Consider the following 22,120-nt stretch of genomic DNA (forward strand, 5'->3'; position numbering starts at 1 on the left):
CCCCATCCGCATCCCCATCCCCATCCCCAGCCCCATCCCCATCCCCATCCCCATCCCCAGCCCCATCCCCATCCCCAGCCCCATCCGCATCCCCATCCCCATCCCCAGCCCCATCCCCATCCCCATCCACAGCCCCATCCCCATCCCCATCCCCATCCCCAGCCCCAGCCCCATCCCCATCCTCAGCCCCATCCCCATCCCCATCCCCATCCCCAGCCCCATCCCCAACTCCATCCCCATCCGCATTCCCATCCCCATCCCCATCCCCATCCCCAGCCCCATCCCCATCCTCAGCCCCATCCCCATCCCCATCCCCATCCCCATCCCCAGCCCCATCCCCATTCTCAGCCCCATCCCCATCCTCAGCCCCATCCGCATTCCCATCCCCAGCCCCAGCCCCATCCCCATCCTCATCCCCAACTCCATCCCCATCCGCATTCCCATCCCCATCCCCATCCCCATCCCCAGCCCCATCCCCATCCTCATCCCCATCCCCATCCCCATCCCCATCCCCATCCCCATCCCCATCCCCATCCCCATCCCCATCCCCATCCCCATCCCCATCCCCATCCCCAGCCCCATCCCCAGCCCCATCCCCATCCCCAGCCCCAGCCCCACCCCCAGCTCGCTCAGTCTTTTCACATCACACCTATGCAGAGTCCCCTGCATTCCAGGGTTTGCTTGTCCCCCTCCTGGGGACTGGGGATGGATTTTGAGGCTTGACACAGCACTAGCACCAAAGTGCCCTGGTCTATTTAGGGAGCCAAAATACAAACCATCAGTCCTGGTTTAGTCACCAGAAATACCTCTCCTCTTCTCAATATTGATTCCTCCTTCAATACTATCTACAAGGTGTTTAAAATCTCTTTAAATATCATTTAATAGAGCTTTCACTAACTTTCCAGACAATGCACTTGGTTTGCTACCTTTGTTCATAGATGATGAGAAACTACATTTCTGTTGCCAGGTGTCCCAGTCTTTCTGCTCATTTGCTGACATTCTTTCTTATAGCAAAAATGTTCTTTATAGCACTTTCCAGGTCAGCCTCCTCCTTTGAAAGATTTTTTGATGATTCCTCCAGAATGTTCCCTTGTGGTCAATGCTATTCTTATGCTTATATTCTTAATAAATATATAGCAGGTCCATGTGCTGCTATACTCTCTTGGACTGTCCTGGTGGCAATATTGACATTTCTTGACTGTTCTAAAATTCAGCTTCAGATGTAAATACTTTCTGAGAAATCAAGTTCCAAGCACATTTATAAGCATATCCCAACTGTCCATCTGAACTGTGGGATTATATTTCCTATTGACCAACAATTCACATTTCAAGTACCTTGCTGAAGACTTTAGGTCTCACTTTACTTTTACAACACTGCATGTGAATGGTTGTGAGATGAAATCTTCACTGATTAAGAGGGGATGCACAAAGGCAGTGTCAGAAGCCCAAGCTCTCTGAGCTTTCACAGGACCACAACTGAATGAGTTAAAGGTGCTAATGCAATGAGACTCTCAGGCGTGGCATGAAATTTATCCATGGTGATTAGGGAAACCCTATCCTTTGGGCTGTTTTGGCACATTAGGCACTTTTTAAAGCTACATGAATCCCTTATCACCATATAGCTCCACACGCTCTGTCTGTGAATCTGTGCTGGCCAGCTGCTTGTACTTACTGTCATCCAGTCTGCCCTATTTATGCTTCAGTGTGCTCTGTTCTTCTTTGGAGATTATTTCTCTTCCATGTTAAAGAGTATTTTGCTCTTAAGGTCTCATTAATGTATTTGTTCCTGACACAAGCACACACAAAATCCCAGCAAAGAATGCAAACCCAATTCCTTCTGTGACAAAGATCAAAATTTGGTCTTTAATATGAAAGCAGCTGTATTTTTGTTGGAAAATGTAGAGGGATGTAATATAACAGATTAGGTGGTGACATATGAGACAAATGGCCTAATTAATGGCTCATCTTTCCAGAGATTTCATAATTTATTTTCTGTGGCATTTATTAAGGAATTTGCTGATCACAGAAACATCTTGAACAATGAACATTCTACTTTTTAACTGAATCCTTGCTCAGATACCAAAGGGAGAGACTTAGTCTTAGCAGAAATTACTTTCAGAGGAGTGTAATTGCAGCCCTGAAATTCAGGCCATTTCCTTATGGACGACAGTATGAAAGAGGGCCCTCAAAACTCAGAAATCTGGAAGAGAGAGTTGCCCACTCTGCCTGTCCCCCCAAAAGAAACTGTGATCATGCCAAATCTCTAAAGCATGAGAGAAATTCAGGGCATATTCTCTGTATTCTTCTATTAATGAGAAATTCCTTCTTCTTCCTATGGGAAGGAGGCTGTAGCTGGACCATTGTCCAGCCAGGCTGAAAGAATAGTTATTTGGGAATGTACAGAGTCCTAAGGAAGAGGAGCTCAATACAGAGTTTACAGGCAATTTCTGGGATATCCAATAAGGGTGATACACAGCTCCCATCATATTTTAAAGGTTAATGTGCTCTGAATCCTTTTAGCCTCCTTTAATAACCCTGCCAAACCCAGTGAGTTCTGAATATATTCCACCACAAATAATTCCTATTCCTACTCCTTATAAGGACAGAGGATGCATAGGAATGAAGATGGATTGAGTTTCTTTGGTTTTCTGGAACTTAAGAGATGCAGATGCAATTTCTCATGTGAAATTAAAGGCAGCTAGGTGCATCAGCATTTTTTGAAACCCTTCTGTGGCCCTGAATCTCAAGATCACACAGGTTTCTAATTCCATCTAAAGTCAAAGGAGTTGAGCATCAGTCTGAGGACCTAAATTCTTGGGAAGAATTTTCAAAAGCACCCAAGGTACCAATTTCCTGTCAGTATAACCTGTGGGATCTCAGCACCTCAGGACTGATGTGCAGAGGCACCGAGACCACCCTTGGGGGGCTCGGGAGTCCTGGAATGTTGCCAGAAGTGTCTGGTGGCTGGACTTTGATCCTACACAGGAGACGACACCTGTATGAGGATAGGAGGATTTCACTGGGGTAAATGGTGAAGGGATAAGTTAATTAGAGTGTAAGACACAGGGTTTAGGATTTCTGTACAGGGGGGTCTAAAGAAGTAAGACGGAGGAATTGGGGCGTGTCCTGTCCTTCTTCTTCTTCTTCTTGGCCTCCATCTTCTGTGGTGGTGGTGGCACTTTGGGATTGGTTATTACTAAAAGTGCACTGGTTAATAAGGGTAAAAGGCATTGGGGAAAAATGATCAATATTGTATATGTAACTTTGAGTATAAAGATAAGTGACCGCCCCGGGGGCTCTCAGAGTGTGCTCATGGCTGGCTGCTGAGCAGACCTCTGTCGGGCCAAGAGAAAATCTTTTAGATAAACAATTAATAAACACCGAGACCGAGAAAAGATCTGGAGCCTCTTCTCGTCCTTCGAAGCGCGGGTTGTCCAAGGCCACCCCGGGCCTTTCCAGGTCACCTAAACAGAAAAAACCCGGCAATAACCTGCTGATTTCCAAAGAAGAGAACACAGGGTTTGCCATCTACTGCAGTGAAACGGGGGTTGATTCATTTGTTACAGGCTGAATATGTCTATTAAACCTCCACTCTCAATCTGTTTCTCCACCTGGATGTCATTGTGCCTAATTCAGTGCTCACAAGTTCTTCCCCTGCCATTACCAAACATGCTTGTATCTGTGCATGAAAGTACTCATGGAAATGGGAGAGACCTATCACATGTTTTTCCAGGAATTGCCATTCCAACTTCAAAAAGCTGGTAGCAATGTCAGTCGTGAGGTTTTCCAGCATCTGGATTTTTTTTTTTAAGGTACCAGTACTTAAAGGAAGAGGAACCCAGAAAACCTATTTCTGACATGAATTCTAGCACAAAGAGATAAAGACTGGCTCAACAGCAGCCTTAAATAAAGAAACATGACTAAACAGGAGCACATTCTTATTAGCAAGCAGTTGTCTGTCCTACAGAAAGCAGAACATGCTAATATATGTAACCATAAAGACAGACTCCAAAATATTTAAGTTCATGAGCAGAGGTGTTGACAGTTAAATTGAACTTCTGGCAGGCATTTGCAGCTTGTGAGGGAGCAAACAGCAACTCTTCAGCTTTCAAAACATTTACCAAAGATAATAATTACAAAGCCACATAGTTTCAGAATGACTTTCATTTGTCAGGACAGTTAACAGAGTGGGAAGCAAAGCCAAGAGAAAAGCCAAATGCTAGCAGGAAAACACTGACAAATCACTTGATGTAAATTTGAGCCCTGTAGTAAGACAGGAGAGCACAGGACCTGCCATCTAGTCCCAGCAGGCTCACACCGAATCTGTTATGGTTTTCTGACCTGGGGAGGAGCCAGGCTGTGCTGGGATTGCACCCAAGAGTCTGGTGCAGCCCTGGGGCAGGACATCCAGTCCGAGAGTGCCCCTTTCCCCTTCACCCCTCTCCAGGTCTGCGTGGGTATGGGTGGGGCTGCATCATGTCCTAGCCAACAGCCTGAGAGCTTCTTGATGACAGGGGAAGGGGGAGAGAGGAAGGAGGCTTCTAGGAGTAGACAACGGGGATAATCACCCCTGTGGGAAGGGAAGCATCTGGGATATTATCCTTTTCTGCTTGACAGGAGCAGGAAGTGTATCTCTCAGTGGATTTGTTCCACTTTGTACCTTGGCATCCTTCTCTAACTTTCTTCTCTTGCTGCCTTCCCTCTGTGCCCTCTGGCACCCCTCTAGCCTTATTTCTTCTATTCTGTGGCAAAAGTGGCTCTTGGCAGCCAGCTATCCAGAGCCAGGGCACCTCTTATGTGGCCTTTTATCTGATTCTCATTAGACCTGCTTCAGCCTGATGAATTTTACACGGGCTCCATAAGCCACCCTGCTCTTCAGGCATTTTTGTGAAAGCTGAACTTGCAATACCATCCCTGGGAAGTGCAAATTTGGGCTGTTAGTTCATTTGTAAAGGTCTTATAAAGAATTATCACTTACCATCTCTATTAATTTCTGTGGAAAATAAACATTGGAACTAAAAGAGTGAGGAGACAGGTAAACTGATTTAGGTTAAATAACTTCTAGCAAACTAAACTGTTTTCAGATACAATATAGGTTGTCTGAGTTTTGTTTTTCAGGTATTTGCTTTTAAACTCAGCTAATCCTGAGCAGTGTTGGTGCTCTTCTGCTTTCTGTCTTGGAACAGACCCAGAAATAGCAAAATACTTTGCAGAAGAGGCTGTTCACAGAGGAGGTCTGGGAGTACAGAAGTAGGAGAGAGAGAAATTTTATGAGTAAATCTGTTCATATTAATCTTCTGTCCTGATTACACAGATTAAGAATGTTTCAATAAGCCTGTATTATTTGCAGTGCAGAAAGAAGTCAGCCAGGATGCAGGCCCTCCTGAGCTCTGTCTATCCACAAAGGCTGGAGCAAATGTAAGTGACAAATTCTGTCCATAGGATGTGACTCTTGGGAGCAGCTCACAGCTATGGCAGCTGACACCAAGTGCAGGGGCCGCTCACCTGGGGAGGCTGTGATAACACCCTATGATGGAACCCAGGGCACAGGGAATATTCCTCTGCCTGTCCTGAGAAGCCCTGATCCCCAGGGGGACACTGCTTTTAACCTTCATCCATGGAGAAAGCTTCCAAGACTTTGGGGTGAATTGGAATCTATTAATGTGTGAAATAGATAATAGTATAGTTTATCACAGGGTGAAACACTCAGAGTTTTGGGGTTTTAGTATGGAACTAGATAGAAGACAAGATGGAGGATTTTGAGCATTGTTTGATCTCCTTCTTGTTCTTCATCTACTTCATTTTCTGCAGGGTTGGTGGCACAGAGTGATTGGTTAGAAAGAGCTGCAATGCAGGTGTTGTGTGGACAGGCAAATAATTAGTTATTGGTAGAAAGGCAGAAATGAAGTACGTTCTAAGAGTTAATTGGATAAATTAGCTTTGAAGAACCTTGAATCTGTGTGTCTTGTGACTTTTGGTGCCTTCTCTTTGTATGCTAAGTCTGAGATGTAGACACCATGCTGAACTTCTGACAAGAGAAAAATAAACAAAACAAAGTGATGACCAAAAAAACAAAAATTCCTATTAATCTCTCAATACTGACACAGGACTTTTTAGGGCTCTCCCCATCAGAGGCATCCTTGGGGAGGAATTCCACAACTCTAAAACCAGAGGATACCATACATTTATTGCCTCATATGTGGCTCAGAAAAGAGAATCTTTTAAAAATCTTATCTTGCTGTCAAGCCACCAGCTATCTTCAGTGCATCTTAGCAGTGTGAGGACAAAACCCTCAACAGGTACTTTAGTCCAGTGCTAGCCGGGTGGATGAGCTGCAAATAAAGATTTCTGAGCACTAATGAACTGTAGCAGCCTGCATAACATACCACAGCCTTGCCATGATTTGGCAATACCAGCAGAAAGATGATGGTATTGCCATGATTTGGCAATACCAGCTGAGGTGTTACCATAATACTTTCCTTTTCACACTTCAATAAGTAGTTAAAAGGTGTATTTAACCATCCAGTCTCCGTAGTGTCATTCCTTTCTGAGACTTCTGGCAGTGATTCTGTAGATAGATGATAGCAGTGTCATGTTCAGGTGAGGTAGAAACACTTCTGCTAACTGTGCATCCTTACAAAAAAAAAAAAAAAATTCTACTTGCAGAGAATATACCTGGCTTCAGTGCAAGAATAAACAAAGTGGGAGGCTTGATTCACTGCACAGATGTTAAGAAGCATAAGGCAATTACAGCTCCTTTAACTCAGCCTTTTTGTGTTGAAAGCACTGTAGATCTACAGAATTATTTATTATGGACTTCTGTAGGTGCAATGCCAGAGCAGCATACACTGCTGCTGCTGAGTCTCCTGGGAAATGCCATCCTGAGTGCATGGAAGCACACAGAATTACACATTGGGTATAGTCAGACCAACTCTCCTAGGGTAGCTATGAGATATTTCCTAAGATAGCACTTTGCCATTTGGGAGTCCTGTGTTTCTGAAGAGCTTCATAGAGCTCATTTGATCCACAGTTGTGAACAGTCAAATCTGTCTTTAGGAAAGAAAAAGAAGAAGAAGGAAAAGAGGAAATCCCATTTCTCCATCAGTTCTGGATTCCTGGGTGTGCACTGAGGCCCTTGATGGTTCTGGGTTTGGTCAGGGGTGATGGTGACAAGGATGACAATTTTCTGGAAAATCAATCATTAATTTAAAATTGGGGTTGTCCTTTCAGAGTAATATTTTTTGTGGCAGTAGAGTTGGTTGCAGTCATCCACATCCTTGGCCCATATCAGCAAAATGAGTATTTTTTGTGGGCTATCATTGACCAGATGAGTTTGGATCATAATCCAAAGAGCTTGACTGAAAACCTGGATCACTTCTTTGGAGTTTACTACAAGACCTTTACTTAGTTCTCTTTAGTTCCGCTTCTTGTAGACCTTTGGCAAATGGAGGTGAGTATATCTGCTCAAAAATATGGGGATGCAGGCTCTACAAACTAAAAAATCTGTGCTTGGCACAGTATGGAAGATGCATTTTAGATACTGTACTCAGGCACATCTCACACTTATTCATATAATTTTCTGTGCTGTTCTGTCTGTCCCCATAGTGACTGCATCCCCCTCCCCCTCAAACAAGCACACCAGACTCCTGTCTTTGGGGCTAATCCTGCTGCCTTCACTCACGCAGGCTGTGATGACCCAGCTCTGTATGCTCAGCCATCTCCCAGCCTTGCCCAGGGAGAGCCTGTGGCTGTCTCTGCCACACCAGGGAACCGCAGGGTTTAGGGCAGCCAAGTGACCATCCAGGCAACTTCCATGCAGGCAGCATCCAGGGAGCCAAGCCCCCCTCTGTCCATGTGCTGGGAGGAGCACTGTCAGATGAGCTCCACAGGGCACATTTGAGCTACATCTGAGCCTCCTTTCACGGGTTTGTTGTCTGCGTGACTGATGCGCATGGTATCAGGGCAGCTTTGGAGCTGCCCGTAGCACACAGTGGGGGTCCAGCCTCAGGGCTTGGTGATCCTTCTCTTCTAATTATTTCTAGAGAATTACACAGATGAAGTGTACAGGCGTGATAAGACTTACCAGGGATTTAAGGAGTACTTATGTGTTTCATGGGGAAGCTGTGGGAAACTACATTCTGCTCAAAATATGTGCGGCAGGAATGGATCCTTTCCTTGAAGGGATCTAAAAATACTCCCTGTCACTATACTGCAGTTGTGTAAACCCTCTGCTTATAGGATTAGAGGACTGTATATATGGAAGGCTCAGGACTAGAGTTGCCACGGTCACACAGTAATTATTGTATGTGACCTATAAATTCTCTTTTTGTCTCACATCACTGTAGCAATGCATTAAAAGCATTTTGTCCCTTTCTGTCTTTCTTTTTCTCCCTTAATTCTCACATCATTCTGGTGTCTTCATACATGAAGATTAGAAGAGTTTTTCTTTTCAACTTCATGTCATGATGACATCAGGATTGGGACTCCACAGGCTCACACTGAAATAATTGACGCTATTTGCATTTTACATTCTAACAGCTTCATAACAAGATCTCTGTAGACTTGCACTGAAATTATTTTCCCACTGAAGTCTTACAACACAGCAGCAATATAATGACATTTTAATGGGATCCCTATAGGCTTGCCATGAAATTGTCAAGAGAAAATAGTGGCGATGTTAATTGAATTGGGAACTAACATTGTTAAAATCAAATGTGAAAAGTAATGGCTCTGTTAGAAGAATTGCAGGAATTTAGGTGCTGATCCTGTGACGATGTATGCATTTTCTCTTCAAACCAATCCCCTTGAAATCTACTTCTCTTGGGAATAAAGTTAAGAACTAGTAGAAACTATTCATCCTACCCTCTATCTTTGTAAGCAAAACAGCTAACCCAAAGGCAACAATCAAAGGTGGTGCCTTAACTGTGACATTTTCTATGCCTGTCTGTGCAGATGCTGAACTGAAATTACCTGAAAAGCTTAGCACTTGACATCCTGCACTCTCTAAGTGTACACAGAGTAACAGTTGCTTAGCTGGTAAAGCCCTTGAGTAAAACCATATTCACAATGAAGCTACTAGGAACTGTGCCACTGCCTGTAGCAGAGCTAGCTTGCCATTCCCAGTATCACCTTCCTGTAGATCCCAAAAGCTCAATGCACACCTGCTTTGGAGGCTTAACCTACCAAGAGGAAAGCTGTTCACTTTAATCCTTGTGTTTTTCTGGGATATAAAAATGTGTTTGAGGGAAGATTTTCTTCATAATTCCTAGTGTGATGGGAAAAAGAAAATTACTTTAAAAATGAACCCTGCAATTCTCATGTCACCATGTGAGTGTCAGGCTTTGGAGTTCAGTTATTACTAATTTCAAGAGTGCTGGAGTGAGCAATGGCACCTGGCTGTGGAAGACAGGATGAATGTTCTGACCTTGCGCCCTTGTGTCTGTAAGAATTACACTAACATCAGCTGGCAGGTTTTAGTCCGTTATTAAATAGTCAGGGCATAGCTAAAAATAATCTCACCTGACTAGAAGGACCTAAAACTGTTATATCCAACATATTGAGTTCTATCCAAAAATAAAGTGGTTTTTATGGGAGATATTTCTGAGTCCCTCATAAGCAGAGCCACGTGTCAGGAGGAGGTAAGAAGATCGATACACAAAACAAGATATTAGTGATGATAAATTATTCCATTTCTCTCAAGAGAAGCCCAGAATCATTGATCTGTCATGGAATCCATGCAGACCTACTCCTCAGATGAACAAAAGGCTGAACAACAGAGTACTGATAGGTGGCCTGATAACTCAGGAGATTAGTGCAGGGCCACTGGGGGAGCTCTGGGCTAGACATCCAACCCATCCTCATGGAAATCAGATCAGAATTTTCACTATCAACATCAGCAAAAGCAAGAGACATATCTGACAATACCAAAACTAGGAAGTGAGTTATTAGAGAAAGAATACACACAGATGAAGATAGAAAATATAATTCTGTCTGTGTTTTAATTCACCTCAAATATCTCATGCATTTCTGACATTTCATACTAAGAAACCCGATGTAGTTTATGGAAAAAAAAATGTAGAGAGGGTAAAAAGTCTGATGAAAAGTAGGAAATGGTTTCTGTTTAAGGAGAAATTGAAAAGACCCTTAGGTTGCACTAAGGACTTGAAAAGGATGGAGGACATAAAGAAGGTGAAAAGTGTGGACATAATAATTATTTCTAACATCACAAAGACACAGAGACCCTCAATGAAAATTATTGCCAAATATAAGACCCAGAGAAGGAAGCCTTTTTCTTCAGAAATCACAAAACTAAACTGAGGAACTCACTGGTGCAGAATATGATATATGGCAAAAGCGTAAAGGAAGTCCAAAAAGGATTATATGTCCTTATGGATGATAGGTCTGCTGGTAGGCTTTAAAAATTATGATCTGGATGCAACATTGAGCTCAAAAATTCCTGCATCCAGAGCTGGATAGGTAAGCCATGGAGAAGGGCAACATGTACCTGCTGGAATTCCTACATTCTGAAGTAGTCATTTGAGTTCCTGTTGTGGGATTTAACTGAACACACTTGGCTGTGTGGGATGGAGCACAGCTGAACTGAAGCATTCCAATGTTGTGTGATACATGTCAGCAGTCCTTCAGCACTGGAAAAGTTGTCTCCTGGTCAAACTATTGCTTCATCCAACACCTCTGTGCCTGTCAATTCTACCTGAGTAATGAGGACTGCAAAAAGCAGAAAGCGTGACTGACATCCGCCTCCCACCTATGGATTCTTCAGGTGGTCTGGGAGGACACTGATGGGGCAGAGAGATGCTTCCTATGATGTTTGCCCTGTGTCCAAAAAAAGAGTTTCAGGTGGAAATTTTACCAGTCACTATGTTCCTTGCAGACTAAATGTTCCAGTGCACAGTTCAAGTCCACTCACCAAATAGATTCTGAATTGCCATTTTAATTTTCAGAAACTGTATAATATTATTTAGAAGAACTATCTGCTTTTTGGCTTTGTTTTACATCTAGGAACAAAACCAGAAGTGAAGCCAACCACAGCTCCCCTCAGACTGCTCCTGAAATGCCTAAGGATGAGCACACACGACTAGCTCAGCTGTGCTGGAACTCCTGGCCAAAGAGATCTGATTTATTATGGGGCGTGATTGTCAAGTTACTTGTTTCAGTGGCTCCACTGCTGCAGTGCAGAAAAACTGGGTGGTCCTTGAGGCCATTGTGAGTGCTCTGCACCTGGGGCTGCAGAAAGTATTAAGAGATGAAGCACACACATGGCTGGCTTGGTGGACTGTGACCAGTTGGTCCAAAGTTGTGGGAACCACTGAACGAGCTGTAATCCTTCAGGGGCCATAGTCCATTCTCATGTATTCAGAAAGAGACCTGTAATTGCAACAGCTGAAACCAGATCAGGCACCAGAGCTGGACAGGGGACAAAACATTAAGTTGTTTCATTTCATTCTGACCTCTTTTTATGGCAATAACTGCTAAAAGGAAAACAAATGTTCGTAGAGATCTGCTTTGTTCTGCCTTACATGTGAAGCACACAAGGGGCCTTTTCATGCAGAAAAATGCATAAATCACTCCCCTAGTTTTACTTATGGGAGTGCAGCATTTTCATATTAGAGAAATACAGCCAGTAACGAGATGCACAGACATCCGACAAAGAAGAACAAGGATTTCAGAAAAAATAAAGGAGATACCATTTAGATATCAGCCAAAATGAAGCAGGAAGCTCACGAGGAAATGTGATTACAGGAATTATGCAGATCAAGTGTTTCATATATGTATACAGGGCCAGATTCCCAGTAGCTATTGCTAGATATATCTTATTCACTTTCAGAGAAAAGACTACAAGAAGTCAGTTCTGTGATTTTATTGGGATCATTTAATTACTGGCTACTTCTATGCCTCTCCTCTTCCCTTTTCTTTTTGGTGCACAGCTTCACTTGTCATATTTTATTGCTTTTTACAGGGTCAGTTTCAGTGAAGCATCAGACATCCTGGGTGACCCGAAAACACTAATGCTGATGTGGAAGGTAGGTGGAACACCTGGAAACAATGACAGATGAAAGCAGACCACAGTTAGGCCAATAGTATAAGGGCCTTCCACTACTCAGTAGCTGGAGAGACAGTGCTGTGGATATATGGATAGATGTTTTCTTGGCTTCTTTTAGCAAGAAAACAACCACAGGAGAAGATCAAAACAAATGTTCTTAAGGTACAATCAAAGTAACGTGATAATGTAGCATCATATCTGCATTATCCCAATTAGGAGAAGTAGGTGTTTGCTTTCAGTCAGACATCAGCTATGTCAGACATGTTAGGACTGCAGTGAAGGACAGCAGAGCAAATCTTCATGTATAGGACTTTTATTCCACATACTTTGAAGGCAGTTTTGTTATAACTGGTCAAAACATAAAACTTACATTAACAGAAGTTAGCTGTGCTTGTTTAAAATTGGGATCAGAGGCTTTTTTCCAAAATGAATAAATACCAGTGTGTTAGAAAGAACAATATTTGTAATAAGCCTTCAATCTGTTAAAATAAATACTATAAAATGTGATTATATAGTAAGAAAGTATATATAATATGATGCTGTAGAAAAAATGGCTTTAAAACCAGCTCATGTTTCACTAAACAATTGCTAAAAATGCTAGGCTTGCTGGAAATGGTTCAAGCTTCACTAACCAATGAGGAAGTTAAGAAATGCTAATTTCTGGTAGATTGCACCCACTATGACTTTCTTGCCTACAGCCTGTAGTCTTTAAGTACTTGTAAATCTTTTAGGAAGGAATTATAGATTTATTTAATATTTGTAGCTGACCTCACTGGTTCAGTCTAGATCTATGACAAAGTTTCTTAAAAACTACTGTGCAACAAAACTGCCACCATGAAATCTTAGTAGAGGATTTATAAAAAAGCATGTTGCAAAATCATCTTATGTCTTTTGTTAATAGGATGTTTTCCCTCACTAAGGCACATGCAGCACATAGACTACATAAAAAAGAAAGAAATATTCTCAAAAAAGGATGGGACATTCATCATATGTGTGAACTCCTTATAAAAATCGGATTTTCATATGGACACTTACATCAGAGAAACTGTTTAGGAAAACTCTTTAGCAACATTTGTGTTCCTAAAGGGCGAAGCCTCTAGGTCCTGTCTGTTCTACACCTATTTTCTAGTTGATAGCAAATCTGGGTTGCATTCTCCTTCTGTCCTCTAGCTGTCCCAAATGGAGCAAAGCATCCCAGATAAAAATTGTCTGTAAATAGTGTGTGGATATCCTTTGGGGAAAAGCATAAGGGAGCTCTCCAGATTTCCCCAGGAGGCTCTGGTGCTAACATGGCAGGGGAGCAGAGCAGTGTGGACTCACCTCCTGGTGGTAGTTTGCTTTGTGCTGTGAAAGAGGCTGGTGTGTGGAAACATTGAGGATGCCATCATTGCCCTGGGCCTCTAGAGATCTGCATGGCTCCAGGGGCTGTGTGTGCTCTGTGCATCAGCTGTGCAGTCCCACAAAAGTCTCAGGGTTCATATTGCTCCCAAGACCTCACTTCCTACCTATATAGTTGCTTTGTGGACACAGGTGCCTTTAAATTCTTTCTGCCTTCTAGACAGGTACCAGAGAGGTCTCTTTGGGGAGCACACCCACAATCTTTGTCCAGTGTCTACCACTTAACATTTTCAAAAGGCCTTGGAGATGACCAGACCAATCTCTATTGAGTGTGCAGGACAAGCTGTGCTGCAAATTAGACTGTGTTTAACCATCCCTTAGGGAAGAACAGGCTATTACCTTCAAGAGAAAGGGGTTTAAGTTTCTCATGAGGAACATGAGCTGTTCCTCAACCCTAGCTGCTCCTGAGAATAACCTGTGTAGATGGGATACTTTTCTGAGTGGATGTCCTGTCAAAATGCTACTTGGAAAGCTGTGTAGAGATATTCAGGGTGGCTTCTGTCTAAGACAAGGAAAGTGAGGAAGAAGACCATGGTTTGGCCTTAATTTTTTGAGAGACAGTTATATCTGACTGCAAAGTATTGACTAGAAAATCTTGAGCCCCAAAATAAAACAAACATATTCCACATGCACAGAGGAAGAGAGAAAAGCATTGCTATATAAAGGATAATTTGCATTCATATTCAATTACTGTTTCAAACAGTATGTGGCATCCTATCTCATAATGGCAGTCCTGAAGATTTAAAATAAATTTACCATCAAATAATACACCAAAGCTTTCCTGCAAACCTGTATTTGATTCAAATTACTCCTGCCTCCTGTAGTAGTTTAAACATGCATCCTTCTTTATATGGGCTTGCTCAAAACTGGCAGGCAAAACACAAAGAACAGTGTCAATTAAATTGTATGGGTAAAGAGGAAAGTATGAAATAGAAATGAGAAGTACCAGTATGTCAGGGATTCTTGCCATCTATTGTTTAGCAGTTTGTTTATGTGTTGTTTAGCAGTTGTTGATGTGTTGTTCAGTTGTTGATGTAGTTCATCCATGAAGTGACCCCTCTAATCAGATTTCCACCGGAAATGCATCACTTTCAGGCATCATGTGTGCCCTCCCTTGGCATAAAGCATTCTGGGAACGCATGGTTTAAATAATCATGGGTGTCACTTACTGAAGACAAACCTTGCTATTTGTAGCCTTCTTCATTCCTAGGAAAGGAAAATCACTGAAGGTGCCAAAGGCAGATCCCCCAGTGAGGCAAATGCTGTGATTTTAATGCAGTCTACAGGAATGCTTACTCACCGTGCCCTCAGCTCATTTTGGCTAAAAGCTGTAACTCACGTTTTTTCTTACAGTTATGGGGTAAGAGGGAAGTTTCATCTGGACATCTGTACACATACACGTGTGTCTTCAAATCATCTTTAAGAGTATAGGTAGAAAGCTATTGCTCCTTTGGGTTTGGAACCAAGTGCCTTGTATTTGTAGTAGAGGTAAATCACTGTTCTCCAATAGATATCAGGGTTCTGATTCTCTAGGGACGGTCACTAAGGCATTTTGTGCAATAAAAGATAACAGCCATGCCTTTTCCTCAAAAGGGGAGCCAGTGCTGCAGACTTTCATGCATGGAAAATGTCCATGTGCAAATATACATTTGTGAGGAAATATATATATATGTATGTGTGTGTATGTGTGTGTATGTACACATGTTTTCCTACTATGAAAACAACTGACTGCTTTAATAAACTGCTTTCATTCTGAGATCATAATCACTCTTGTATGCATATGTGCACACGCACAAAGAGATGGAGACAACTAGATCTCTAAATAGAAACGTACATGTTCTGGCTGTTTTTGGCTTTGCTTTTCTCTCCAAGCCTTCCAGGCAAATGGCAGCAAGTCTCTAACTCTTTCCAAGCGATCCTCCTGGGGCTTGTTTGCCTGAGTTCAGGCCTCTCACAGGGAGCACACTGAGCTGAGCTACCTAAAAATCTGCCCTGCATCCTCTCTGGCATCTGTGCTGGGTCTGAGAACAAGATTTCATTCCCTTCTTGAGGCAGGCCTAGGAGTTCTGTCATGGGTTTAAGGGATATCAACAGTGCATGTGAGGTGTGCACACTCCTGCAAACAAAAGGATTGCAGTGTGACATGCAAAGTGATAGGAGACACCAGCCTCAGGTTTCCTCAGCCCCAGTGAGCAGTTTAACAAGGCTTCATGATGCATGTCACCTCTCCTGCCATGCCCCTAGGACACGCTGCGTGTCTTTATTCCTTGTGCATACTAGATCGCCTCATCTGTAATTATAAATATATGTTTAGTGTCACTTCAAAGACTTCCCTTGACAAGGGTGTTCCCTTTTCAGGGATTTTGAATCTCTGAAATTCTTTCTCCAGAAACTCTGGAGCAGGGTGTGATAGTCTCCTGCTGACAGTTACCTGTGTTCAAAGGGACTGCCAAAGAAAGCCCATTGCAAAGCAGAGAAAACTGACTTTTGTGTCACCCACAGAGGATGCATTGGCTTCTGTAACAAGAGGTCATTTTCTATGGTTGGCTTTTTTTTTTAAGCTGGAAGGTATTTAAGGATGGATGCAGATTTGTACAACATGAAAGGGTTAGCAATAGATTAGACTTTCCATCAGGTATGTCTTATGAACAAAAATCCTCCTCTTGGCTATGCTTGTTCACATATATTTTATACAGTCCAGCTATGAAAGCTAGAACTTGGCTAACCCATTTATTCCTTTTGTGGCATTTTCCTGCAAAATGGCCATTTTTTTTTAGAAGTACCCATCTGTTAGTTTATGATATTATTATATTACAGTACCATCTAGAGGTCCCAAATGGGATCAGGGCTATTCATAGCCAGTGTAGCCTACAGTTGTCTTCTGGTAGAAAAAGTATACAACCTAAAGGGGTCAGAGAAAAAGAAATAATTACTGTCCCTATCTCACATATTCTGACCCTATTGTATGAATTATGTATACAGTAAGACTCACACAGTCAGTTGAGGAACACAGACCTGCCAGGTCTGTCATTTTGGTTAGAACTATATTGTTTTTAGAGACAACCCACTGCCCTACCTAGATTCCACCAGGAATCTACTGGATTTCTGGCTGTCTGGCAGCTGTCATGAACACCCAGACAAAAAGGCTGTTGTGCAGATCAGCACTTCTCAGACACATCCAGTTACTTCCTTTGGACTGGCCAAGAGGTATGGGAATAAGAGACAGAGCTGGGATGTGAACAGGGTCTGCTGAGTGTTAATCCCAAGGCTCTCCTGCCACCTTACTGTTTGTTGGTCACAGCCACCTGAAAATGAGAAAAACATTGGCTGGCAAACTGTCATCCTCTTTGTAAGGGGTTCATATTTCTGAAATATTTTCATCACATAGGATTTATGAACATAATTCTGAGAGGGTGCGTTTCCAGACCTTTAGCCCCTCACCTAAACTAGGTTTTCATGGACTTCATATGAAAATTCCATGTGCAATGTCATTGAAGACAGCAGTACTACAAACCTGAACTCAGGGTAAATTTGGCCCAATTCAGAATTCATATGTGGAGCTAGAAACCATAAGCAATTTGAAACATCTTTGCTCAGACAGGTTGAGTATTTTTCTCCCAGAATGCAACAACATAGTAGTTGATCCTAATGAAGGTAAATTTGTCCAATAATTTTTAACATATGAACAGACCCAAATCACCTAATTTAGGTACAGCAATACTTAACTACAAGCCCCTTTAGCTCCAGGAAGAAGACTCAGTGCATCTAAATGAGTCAGACAGACCAAATGCACAGTTAATAGATGGAGTCTCCAGAAGGCAATCCAAAAACCTGGGGTGTTTGGGTGGGAAAATGTGAAGAGAAAAAACATGCTAGATGCAGGACAGCAGAATATCTGAAAACTTCTTTCTGCTTCACAACATCAGATGCTTTCAGTCACCTGAGAATTAGAATATTGGAATATTAGAATATTAGAATATTAGAATATTAGAATATTAGAATATTAGAATATTAGAATATTAGAATATTAGAATATTAGAATATTAGAATATTAGAATATTAGAATATAGGATATCACTGCATTGAAGTGTTGTGACTCTATACCCTAGAAGCTTCCTCCAGTCTCTCAGGCACTTGTGTCAGTGCCACATCCTTCCCTTTTGCTGAGGCTGGCTTGTTGCATAGCTGGGAATGCAAAGTCACAAGGCCAGGAATGATGGCAAGAGCAAGGACAATCCTGCACTAAGGGCAGAACGAGCAGCAGGGAGGGCAGAGCCCCAGCCTGCCCTTAGCTCCTGCCTGTCCCTTTGTTTGTTGCCCTTCTTCTGCTTTGCCAGCATAGATAGAGCCTGACAGGGTGCTTTGATGCACAGCATGGAGGTGCCCTGGGAGTGTGGTGGTGTTAAAAACTGGGCAACTTGGACTTTCTTCTGGAACTTAAATGCACCCCTGAGCCAGGTTGTCATGGTCCAGTTCAGACAATCTAGACTGAGGATATTTTTCGTAGTCAAAGTAACAGAAGTATTTATACTGCAGTAGGGTTTATATGTCCTGTGCCTTGGGCTTTCTGAACTTCTTCTCTGTAGCATGTGACTACCCACAGTATTGTCTGCTCCCTTTTTCTTGGATTTAGATTGCCATTGAGTTACAAAGCTCTACCTGTTTCCTAGTCAAATTCTTCACTAATCAACGCCTGATGCAATACAGGCATCAGCTCTGAAGAGACATCCTCACAGCTACAATGAACATACAAAACTATTTGCCACATGATAGAAGAAAAAAGGTTGGGTATTGAAAGAGAGGTAGAATATATTTACTCCACTCTGCATCCTTTGACAGTATGCAGGACAAAACATGTCTTGGAGATATTTATTTCACATGAAAGTATGGCCTGTCTTTTCCTTTTGTGGCAATGGAAATTCAAGATTTTGCAGTCTAGCATTGTGCCTCAACATCAGTTGAGACTGCAGCAGTTTTGAATTTTCACTCTGTCTTACCTGGTCTTACCTGAATCCAGCAAGAACTGTGAATGTACCAGATGCTTGAGTTCTCAACCTTCTGGACCCAGGCTTGACCAACGGACTGTACTGTCTAAGGTTTTGTAAATATGGAGGGGATTTGGTGACCTGAGAGCTGCTAAATGGGTTACATTTAATCTCATTCCTGTGTAGATACTAGTAAGGTGTCCAAGACTGCTTAGATATTTTTTGGTCAGCTGTCATTTGTCTGTTAAGGATGCTAAGTCAAGCTTTGAGCATGAAAAAGAAATCTGTTCCTTCTGTCATTGAACATGAGGGCATTTGGAGCCATATGCTGAGAGTGACTATATTGACATATATTTAAATAATGTTGCACAGCTACATAACCACTCTTTCCTCTGGACTGGGGTGAGCTCAGAGCATGGAGCGAGGGCAGGGAATGGGAGCATGAGAGATGAGAAAGGACAACAGATCCTCCATTCTGGACTAAACTCTGATCTCATAAGAGCTACACAAAACTTTTGTGAGCTTTCCTGTTAAAAGGTTGTTTTTTAAAAGAGAAAGCAATCCCTGATAGTCCCTATGGCCCAACAGCATAGATATTAAATTTTGATGCATCTATCTTTAATAAAACAAGGGTGGTGCTAGACACTCATTACCTTTGTGACTGCGGACCTAGGGTCCTAAGACCTCTGGATAGCTGAGCTAGAGGGCACTCAACTCTGTTTAAATTGCCTGTAAGAGCAAATTCCTGTGGCTGGCTTCATGCCATCGTACCTATCCCAGTGGAGGCTAAATACTGTGTTGGATGACTGACCTACATATCATTACAGAAGAGAAATGTTCCCTGCTGCAGCTCCTGCCAAGTGCTGTAGAGCTCTGATTGGACAGATGAATGATGGCAAATGCACTCCTAATAAAGCCAATGCCATTAAGTTAGAAAATGAGGCTGCTGTCATGTATGAGTGGTGGCAGAAGCATTTCTAGCTTAACAAGGTCTGACAAGACCTCCTCAACATGCTCAAATGAAATCAATGTCAACACCTAATCAGTTAAGCAGGTAATGGATTATTTAAAAAAATTTAAACTGTAGCTGCATTAACTCATTTAGAAAGAGGGAACACGTGACTTCTACAGATAATGTAACATATTTTAACAGTTGTCACATTTGCCAGGTTCAAGGAGAAGCTGCTTTAACCAGAAGGGCCGGGATGTGTACGGCAGCATGGCGGCAGAATGTAGGGCACGTCACGAATTCATGGACAAAGGAATTTGCCAGCTTTATCAGTAGTCACTGCCTGGCTTTGCATCACAGGTCGGCTCAATGAAATATACATGAACAGCATCTGTTTCTGCATTTAAGAACACAGTGTGCAATGTGAACCATCACCCACTGGATAGAAACTGGGTGATAGGATGAGAATCCAGCACTTTAATGAGCAACAGAGGAAGTATTTGCTGTCATGAGTGGGAAGCTAGGGAAAGAGGCTGGAAGGAGTGTGCACAAATGACCTGAACTTGAGCATCCTTAGGCCCTCATGAGTTACCTAGAGAAGTTAGAAGCATAGCTAGCAATGTCAGACAGGAACTGGATAACACTCCTACACATGCAGTTACTGAAATGGATTAGGACAAACCCCTTGCCTTGGTGTCTAGTCCCTGCTTAGGGCACAGAAATGAAGCAGGTATTTGCAAGGCACTTACACAAGAGGGTTCCCATGCCTCTCTCTGCAGCACGTGCAATGAGTCAGTGTCTGGCCAGGCTGGTGGATTGGACGGCTAAGCCTGATACAGTGCGCCTTTTCTGTGTTCCTAAGAAAAAACTGCTTTAGAAAACAGCTCTGAGAATCACCACCCAGCTGGACTGGAGCTCCTGACCCTTCTCACCTGAATAAACAGGCAATGTTCTGCACTGACCTGCAGTTGGCTCCTGATCCTGCCTTCACTCCCCATCCCAAGGCTGCCCTGTTCTTCCCTGTCCAGTCTCCAGTCCCCATGGCAGCAGTGTCAGCAACAGATCTTTTTCCTCAGGAGTCCCCACTCCATCTGTTACAACCATCTCATGTGTCACCTCTGGACCAGAAAACCCGTGGCTTTGCTCTCACCCTGGTTTTAATAATGAGCAACTCCACTGGAGTTGATTCAGTTGAGAAACTCAGAAATGGAAAAGGTGAAATGAGAATTGGAGGAGGAGAAATGAGTACTGGAGACTTCTCATCATCTTTTGTAGATGTTTTGGTTCTCGCTGGTGCTACTGAGACACACTGAAGATGCAAAGGGCATGAGCAATGCATGAACCTGAGGCCATCACAGGCGGGCCCTCCTGCCGTTCTTAATCTGAGGTGTCTAAGTCATACAGGGACGAACTGTCTGGAATGTGCACACCTTTGCTGTGCTTTAATTGATCCTCAAGTGCCATAAAATGTCATCGTATCAAAAAATTTGAGGTTTATTAATACACCAGGAGCATGGGAACGGGAAAGTTTTTCTTCTTTAGAGTCCCACTAATAATCAGTTCCCAGCCGTCTGTCTGTAGGGGTGGAACACCCTCGTTAGCTGATTAGCGGCTCTGACAGCCCTTGCCAGAGGAGCAGAAGCGCCTCTCGCTGCCCCGCGGTACCCGGAGCAGCGCGGGGCCGCGCTCGGGGCCGTGCCCGGGGCCGCCAGCCCGCGGGGCCGCGCCTCCAGCCCTCGGGGACGCGCCTCCAGCCCGCGGGGCCGCGCCTCCAGCCCTCGGGGCCGCGCCTCCAGCCCGCGGGGCCGCGCCTCCAGCCCTCGGGGCCGCGCCTCCAGCCCACGGGGCCGCGCCGCCGCCGTGCCCGCCCGCGGCCAGCAGGTGGCGCTGCGGGCCCGGCCTGGCCCCGCCGCCCGCAGGGAGCGCCCGCGGCGGGAGCGCGGAACGGCAGCGAGGCGGGGCTACAGCGCCGGGGGGGACACTGCCGGGTCACCGCCACCTCTCCCGGGTCACCGCCACACTGTCTGCCACCGCCACACTGCCTGTCACAGCCACACTGCCTGCCACCGCCACACTGCCTGGTCACAGCCACACTGCCTGGTCACCAACACACGCCACACTGCCGGGTCACCGCCACACTGCCGGGTCACCGCCACACTGCCTGCCACCGCCACACTGCCGGGTCACCGCCACGTCTGGGAGCGGCCAGTGGGGACACGGGCTGACTCCGTGGGGCAGGACAGGTGATGGAGAAGCGCCTGCGGTTCTTGTTTTGCATGAAGGATCTTCACGGCTGCCCGTGTTAGTCCATGTCAGGGGCTGTGGCAGCCGGTGTTGAAGGAGCTGAGGAGGAGTGGAACGCCGTGGAGCGAAGGTGTCCTCTGCAGGAGGCCATGCTACGGCTCCAGTCAGAGCCAGAATCCTGGCACTGGTTCTCTCTTCCCAAAGCTACGGCTGGAAACTGTGGGTAGCTCCCGACACGAGGGAACCCAGCCTACAGCAGGCTGAGCGTGAGGCGGCTGGGGCAGACAGGAGCCCTGCTGGAAGGGAATGGTCTGGGGAACAGCCCCACAGCTGCGGGTTCCAAGGCCAAAATCAGCTTGGAGACTGATGGCCCCTGTTAGCGTGCCTGGGGAAGTGGAGCAGGGGCCCAGATCAGGCCCTGGGTGACCCAGGCCCCTGACGGTGTGCTGGGAGCCCAGAGCAGCTGCACAAGAGGCACACAGC

This window comes from Ammospiza nelsoni, chromosome 3, assembly GCF_027579445.1.
Source record: "Ammospiza nelsoni isolate bAmmNel1 chromosome 3, bAmmNel1.pri, whole genome shotgun sequence".
NCBI lineage: Eukaryota > Metazoa > Chordata > Aves > Passeriformes > Passerellidae > Ammospiza > Ammospiza nelsoni.